Raw genomic sequence first — 7,913 nt, forward strand, 5'->3', positions numbered from 1 at the left:
AATAATAATAATAATAATAATAATAATAATAATAATAATAAAATCCTGCCACATTCAGTTTATAGAACCAACTAGTAAAGCATTAACTATCTAAGAAAACCCAGTTGACCGCATCGAGTTATTAACTTAGCAGCAATCTCTCCTGCAGAGCAAATATGCGGCAACAGTGGAACGGAGCGACTCCCTTCGGATGTCAAGTACAACCAAGCTTAGTATGATTTAAGTATTAAAATGCTTTAGGGCTAAACACAAGTGCTAGATAAAATATATCCATATATTCAGTAACCCCATGGACCCAGTTTATTTACAGCTGTTGAGATGTTTCTTATTGATATTAGTGACGATGCAGACTGATAGGTGTTGGTCTAAAAGACTCATTTTCTGAGGTTTTCCCTCCTCTTTGCAGTCCTGCTACCCAGCACAAGCTACAACTATCTTTTGGCATTTAATTAAAAATGACCTACATATTTGTCAACATATGTGACTTATTAAGAAATATATTCACTTTGATGTATTTAAATTCGATTTAGATTTTTAAACATTGTATTACTAGTGCACATTTTTTTATACTGTATAGTTGTCACAAAGAACAGACATATTATGCATATAAATGGTAAACATTCTTGAGGTGAACATTAAACTATTTATACTAATGTTAAAATGTCTAAATCAAGAAATTGTTGCTCCTTGTCACAAACAGTAATTAACAAGGATTCAACTTAATAAATCAGAACACTTCAAATGTGATGTCATGGTGTTTATTGTCCCATTAAAAGTATCTTAAATGAGAAAATATGCACATTTGTGATTGTGTTGAAACTCAGCTTCATTCCCAACCGCAGCCTTAAAAGTACTATGGAAACTAAGAGTAGGGAAGAATAGGATTCAATTAAACTGGAATGGGCCTCAATTCAAACTCTTCTTTGGGCCCTAAACAACAGTGAGCTTTGTTAGTAACTGACTCCTGAATCTCACTCAGAAGATTATTTCTGAAACATTTACTGTACTATAGCTCAGCTTAGGACTGAAAATGATCCATTAATGTACCATCATATCACATCATACTTCCACTTTTTTTCTATTAAAGACACACTGATATCCTCACATGTATGTAGCAGGGCTCCATGTTTTCCTTCATTCTCATGAAAAAAAACAAACAAACAAACAAAACAACCTGGCAGTATCTTCCTCCAACTGGTAAACAGTGTTCTGACATGTCCACTCACTCTATCAGCCTCCTTCAGGAGTGCATGAAGAGATAGCTAAAAAGTCCTTTTTTTTTCTTCTTTTTAATAAGTGGGAATAGCTGCTTCACTGTGAAACGATGACAAGTGATGACAAGAAGACAAGGACACTGCGTGACTGTGAGTGTGTTAAACTCATGAAGTGCTGCAAGTGTAAGAACTCTAACAACACTTTCATCAAGTCTGCATGACCTGCTGGTATCAAGTTTGTAAACAGAGTTTCTAGTGAAAACAAATGTAAATAATAATAATAATAATAATAATAATAATAATAATAATAACAATAATAATAATAACAGTATTAAAACATGCTTTTTTTAATCTGGAAAAAGATGGATTCACATAACCTGCAGCTGAAGTAGATTGGCAGATAAAACATTCGCCTCTCCATATGTTTAGCTGCTCAGACTGCCTGGACCTAAGCTTCTAAGAGACAACTAAAATCCACTCAAATATGTTATTGCCAAAGTTTTATAAACAAAACACGTACGCCACCCTCCTGAGATTTGATCAAAACCTGTTTCTGAATAAATTATGCCCAGATATTCAGCACTTATGCCTGATTCTTTCCAATGTAATCAGAGTCTTTTTGTTGTTGTTGTTATCGTCGTTATTTTGTGATTAGATTACAAAAAATAAAATCTAATGTTTTTCACTTACCTTCAATGACTGATTCCAATCTGCGATACCGCCCCTCGTCTGCTCAGATAACGCTTTTTTTCTTGTTGCGCTTTTACTTTTTTTTGATCCTCGCTGATGTTACAGGCGGCGTGCAGTCGGACAAATGTTAAGATCCTCAAGCATTTCCAACAAGTCAGCTTAACCAGGGGAGTATTACGTGAGTGTGTGATGGTGAGAGCGGAGCTGAGATGATGCAGGGGGAGGAGGAGTTGTGTGTGCGACGCACGTTGCACCGCTTTAATGTTTGATTGCGCGGATACAGCACTGCATCAAATCTCCAACATCATATTTGTGTGTGTGTGTGTGTAGGTGTGTGTGTGCAGATTCGGTGATGACCAAATAAAGATATTTTACGCACAGTAACTCCTCTGGAACTTACACAACTTCTCTTGTAAATAAAAGCGTGTTTGTGCTCAACTGTAGCTTCATTTGATCCAAAAGTAGAAAAATCATGGATATACATAGAGAGCAAAATGAAGCAGCAGTGTCTCAAAACTAATGTCTGCTTCTGTCGTAGAGACTGGTTTAGAGAAACAAGTAATCAAGGTATTTACCAAATTTGTGTTTTGTCTCAGTAATAAAATTCCAAAAGTGAAACACAGAGAGGTTCATTACACCTGGATATTTTTGAATAGGGTTGATATCTGCAAACCTTATAAATATGAATAACTGCTAAAAAAAAAAAAACAACTACAAATTTGGTGTCTGCAAAATTCAGAATGTAACAAAATAGAAGATTTTAGACACAGAGAGGTTGGCCTTGCAGTGTGTCAGGGAGGGAATCAGTCTGTGGCTCTGCTAAGGAGTTAAGAAAGCCCAAGTTGTTCTATTATGAATCCTCATAATAATCCCCCTGTATGTCATTGCTGTATTGGTTGAGCTTCAGCTAAAGCAGTTTGCAATGATTCTTCTTTGCTTTTTAATCAAGTAACTTTGCTGGCTGTTCAAGCAATGTTACAACTATTAAAACTGATCATTTCTGCAGTGTGGGCAGGGCAGGTGCAACGTCTTGAAATTAATATCTACTTAAATTGTTTCAGCAGAGGAGGAGAGTCCTCTAATATTTCCCAGTGTAAAACATGGTAGACTGACTGCAGCAAGTGGCATAACTTACCAGATCATCCATGACTGTGGAAACTTTCCACTAGACCTGAGGCAAATGGATTTTGTGAATCTCCAGGCTCTTGGACTTTGGGAAAAGAGACTGCAAAGTTAACTTTTGACATCTGAGAAATAGTCCTACAATAGTCCCTTTTTTCACATGACCCAAGTCAGAAGATGCTTTTAACATGTCTTCCTTGTTCAGGAACGACTTAACAAAACGTATGTCACTTATTCTGGAAATGTTTGTGTGTGAGAGATGTGTGATTCTGCATATTTATTGCTCTGATACCAAATAAATACAGAGCCAGTGTTGCCAATTATGATAGAAATACCAATGGCAGTAATATTTATTACTTAAGTTTGAAATGTCGGTGAAATGTTGGTGTTTCTCTTTAGGATTTGAGTGAAGTTTATAAATGTCTACAAAAATATTTTAACATAGTAACAATTTTTTCCCTAAATAAACAAGTACAAGCACACACAAAAAAAAAAAAGTCGACAGGAAAAAAAAAAATTATAATGGGATCTGAAACTATCAATCTTACCGCAATAGCATCAATCCAATACTGGATACCAATTCTGACTTGGTATCAATATTATCAATACTTTGGATCGATCTATCCATCTCTACTGTGTGTCTTTTGACACACTCACTCTCGTCACAGCTCAGCCTTATGAATATCCCCCAAACACTTAGACAGGCTTTGCTTAACTATTCTCTCAGGCCTGTAGCAATCGGTGTTGCTTTACTTTTCCCTTCCACTGAACTTTATCTTATTAGGCTTGGATGCAGCGTTCTGAACACTTAGCTTACTTTCTTTGTCTATGGGGTTTAATGACAGCCTCCTGGATCACTCTGAAGTCACTGGTCTGTATATGATTATATAATATTAAATTTTTATTTCATCAAATTTTTGGAAGGTAGATATATAATTTGCAATAACCTGGATCTTTTGGTTTTGTTAGATATAAGACACAATCAATACTAACATAAAAAGACTACATTAAATATGATGTAATTAGTCTTGGTTTTTTTTTTTTGTTTTTTTTTTTTAGGTCTTTTAAAATAAACCAGAACGTTGTTTTTGAGTGCTACATATAGGACCAGTAAAGGAAACTTTTGGATTATGTTCCATGATAAGTGAGGACATTACGAGCCATAAACGTCAAACGCCCACAATCCCAGGGGCGACTGTCCAAGTCAAGGTGAAAATGCTCTTTTTGTTTTTTTTTTTTTGTTGTTTTTTTGCCACCCTCACACTTAGTTTATTATTATATACAGTTATGTGCAAAATTGGTTCTCACTAAGTTGTCTGTTGTGCTTAGTCACTACACTGTATCTTCCCTTATGAGTCCATGTTGATGCTTGAACGATTCAAAGGTCAGAGGTTTTCTTGATATCGGATGTTTGTATAGTTTTGTACAACTTGGTTCAGTTATCTTTTAATCCATTTCCAGAATCAACTTTTTTGATGTTATTCATTCATCATCTCTACAAACTATCAAACTAATTATAAATTAAGCATAATTTAGACAGTCCTCTTTGTCTAAGCAATTGCTAAAAGTAACATTTCTTACATTCATCCTCTAGTAAGAGTGACTCAGTTCCTGACCCACAGAAACATTCTTTTTAGGCAGACAGAGATAAGACAATGTAATGATGAGTGTGCTAACCCTAACCCTGAAGGAAAACCAATGGGTGCTCTACAAAAGAATACGAGTTAAAGTTTTTCTCAATTTATGATGCTTCCTCAAGGCTTAGTTTGATTTATTGGGATTATATGAGAAAAAAAAGCAATAAAGGATAGCACATATCCTGATGGGAAAAGAAATCGGAGGATTGCTTCCAATAGTATTTGGAAATAAAATTCTCAAAAAAAAAAATGCATCGAGATTAGATTATTCCCCATTCCTCTTTGCAACACAGCTTAAACTCAATCAGGTTGGATGGAGAGTGCTGAAAGGCACAGGAAGAGAGGTCTCAAATGCAGGATCCAACACAGTGGCATAAAATCGGTAGTTCTTCAATACAGTCCATGGTTGGTACACAAAAATTTAGTTCAATCCAAAACAAAGGCAAGCCCAAAGTACAAGCTGGGTCAAATTCACTGGAAAACAAAGACAAGATTCTGGACACAAGGCACAAAGATGAAATGGCAAGATGTAGCTGTGCAGGGTGAGGTGTGAACAGACAAACAAAGGAAGGCAAAGAGACACATGTAGATGACATTAGTGTGTGACTCAGGGTGATTACAGGCGGGAATCTCAGGAGAGAAAGTTGTCTGAAATGAGAGAGGAAATTAGCACACAAAATAAAACAGGAAATTAAACAAGAAAACAAAACCAGACACACAACTCGATCAGCTGAACATCAGTGTACCACAGATTCACAAATGGATTTAGCTCTGAAGTGAACTGAGTCATTCGAACACAGGCTCATGCTTTGATCCATTTTGTTTGTTTCATCTCTGGCTTCATGCTTAGGGTCATTTTGAAAGATGAACTTCCACATGTTTGCTTTGTCCACTGCATGACTTGTGGCAAACTTTAAACAGTTACTCTTCTGGCATTGCTCAACGTTCACTTTCTTCTCGGCACTTCTTCACAAAGGAAGATTAAAATGCACAAATGATAGCTGTCCTCCCAGCAGATTCTCCTACCTGAGCTGGGGATCTTTGCAGCTTCTCCAGAGTTGCAATGGGTCTCTTATAGAAGATTCTCTGATTCTTGCCTGGTCCATCACTGCAGTTGGATGACCTCATCTTGGTAGGTTGGCAGTCGCAATACTCTTCATTTTTTATATGACGGTCTGAGTTGGCAGGGCTTGGTACAGCAGGTGAACACTGCCCCAGACACTCCTGGTTTGAATCCTGTTTCTTTCTGGAGACAGTCAGGATCAGGAAAAACCATCAGGGGCAAAAACATCTGCCAGGTCTGTGTGCACACAGCTGTGGGGTGAGGGAGGCTGTGGTGATGCGGTAACCCAGTAGAGGGAGGTGTCAAAAAGGCAACAACAACAACACTGCCCTGATTTAAACATCTCAATACTTTCATCCCTGACCAGTCTGGTGTGTTTCTTTCCTGATGCTGTTCGCTCACTAATGTTCTCTAACACCTTCACAGAACAACTCACTTTACAAATCATCCTCTGAAGGAAATTGCTTGCACTGTATTTTATTTAGAGGTATTAACACAAGCGATGTACACTTTTCTGATTTTTTCATCTACAAAGGACTTTATGTTATGCCAGACTATGAATCTTATTACTTTGACATCACATTTACTGTATGTGCTTTCAGTTGATCTGTCACATAAAATACAATTAAAATAAAAACGCTAAAGTTTAATGTGCCAACATGTGTAAAAATGCAAGGGGTAGGAATACTTAGGCACGTTATACAAGAAGGAGTATAAGTGTTTTATAATACATGTATTTCAATTTTATGTAAAAAGGTTATCTCACAAAATGCTGATCACTGTAACTTTGCAGAAATGCACGGGTAGGCAGGCTTCAGCTCTGCTTTATGTAACACAAGAGTGTTTTCTTTCCTAAAATGAGTAACACTGCTATAAGGCCACTGGGATAGCTGAAAAAGAGAGTAGTGGAGGATCTTTAACCTGCTCCCCACCAACCCACAAAACCTCCCACTCTCTACTTTCTGACTGTCTCACATGGCTATCTGCATACCTGGATGTGTTATATTACAACACTGCCACCTTCAAATATAGTCTTATAAGATCATAGTCAATCCCCTGTCAATCACTGCAGGTGAGTAACAATCATTGCGGTTTAATTTGAGGTCCTAAGTCTGAATTTAGACTGAACTGATTGAACATTTTTAGCTTTTAGAGCATTTTGAAAATGGGTGCAAAAAAAAAAAAAAAAAAAAAAACTCTCACTAACAGTAGCAGCCTCAGCACACAAACATTTTTTTTTTCCTTCAAACACAGACAGGGATCAGTGGAGTCTGTATCAGAATTAGGTCAGAGGTGCATTTTCAATAAGAATAATATGATCATAATGCAGCTGGAGTTTAACACAGACTGCAACAAGTAGGCCACCTCTGCATTTTGTCAAAGATGCCTTTACTCAGCACCTGCATGTTTGTGCTCAGGTAATTATATGCCCATGTGTTTGGCACGGCAGCCAAACTGACTCTGACATATATGATGTTGGTGCGCTGTCGCCATAGTAACTGGCTCTTAAGGATGAAGATATTACAGCGTTTGGTGCAATTTGAAGAGAAGAGAAGAGAAGAGAAGAGAAGAGAAGAGAAGAGAAGAGAAGAGAAGAGAAGAGAAGAGAAGAGAAGAGAAGAGAAGAGAAGAGTAGGCAAGGCTTGAACTTGTCATTTTCCAATAAACCTTAGAGGTATGTTAAAAAGGAACACGGAGGGTTATTGTTACAAACTTTTTGCTTTGTTAAAATGCTATCACTTTTAAATTAAAGTACCATCAGTTTTGTAGTCTGACTACAAAATAATTTTTTCTAAGCCCTTTTTCTGTGCTTTTGTTACTTTTGAATTTATACATTAATTTTAATTACTTTCAATTTGCTTGCTTTAGTGCCTGGAGGTTTAGAACTGATTGGAGCAATCTGATGAATGAGTGACTTTTTAAAAGTAGAGCAGAGAATCCTTTTTAGGCATGCAGAATATAGAAGATCCCCTTGTGCAATCACTTCTTGCCGATGACACAATTTATTTTCCTATCAAAGGTAAATACAGTTAATCACTTTCTACTAATGAACAGAAAGCATTGCATTTCTCTAATGGGATCTTTATTAGTTTAACTTCTCCACAATGAGCTTGTTTATTTTGTCAAACAGCAGAGGAATACGCAAGAGTGGAATCTGCGTCATGAAGCTCGCAGACAGTAGCACAC

At 36.9% G+C, this 7,913-nt stretch overlaps 1 protein-coding gene across 2 annotated transcripts in view; it reads right to left on the bottom strand.

The window, feature by feature from the left end:
• LOC103137233 (caM kinase-like vesicle-associated protein) overlaps window positions 1-2,160 on the bottom strand; it is a 15,345-nt gene extending 13,185 nt beyond the window's left edge. The window contains exon 1 of one of the 2 annotated variants that reach the window (XM_007550896.2): window positions 1,905-2,160. The gene's annotated coding sequence lies outside the window, so the exon portion shown is untranslated. The remainder of the gene's footprint in view (window positions 1-1,904) is intronic. The other variant, XM_007550887.2, reaches the window with a different exon arrangement.
• Window positions 2,161-7,913: the final 5,753 nt, after the last annotated feature.

The sequence above is a fragment of the Poecilia formosa genome, unplaced genomic scaffold, assembly GCF_000485575.1.
Source record: "Poecilia formosa unplaced genomic scaffold, Poecilia_formosa-5.1.2 Scaffold2, whole genome shotgun sequence".
NCBI lineage: Eukaryota > Metazoa > Chordata > Actinopteri > Cyprinodontiformes > Poeciliidae > Poecilia > Poecilia formosa.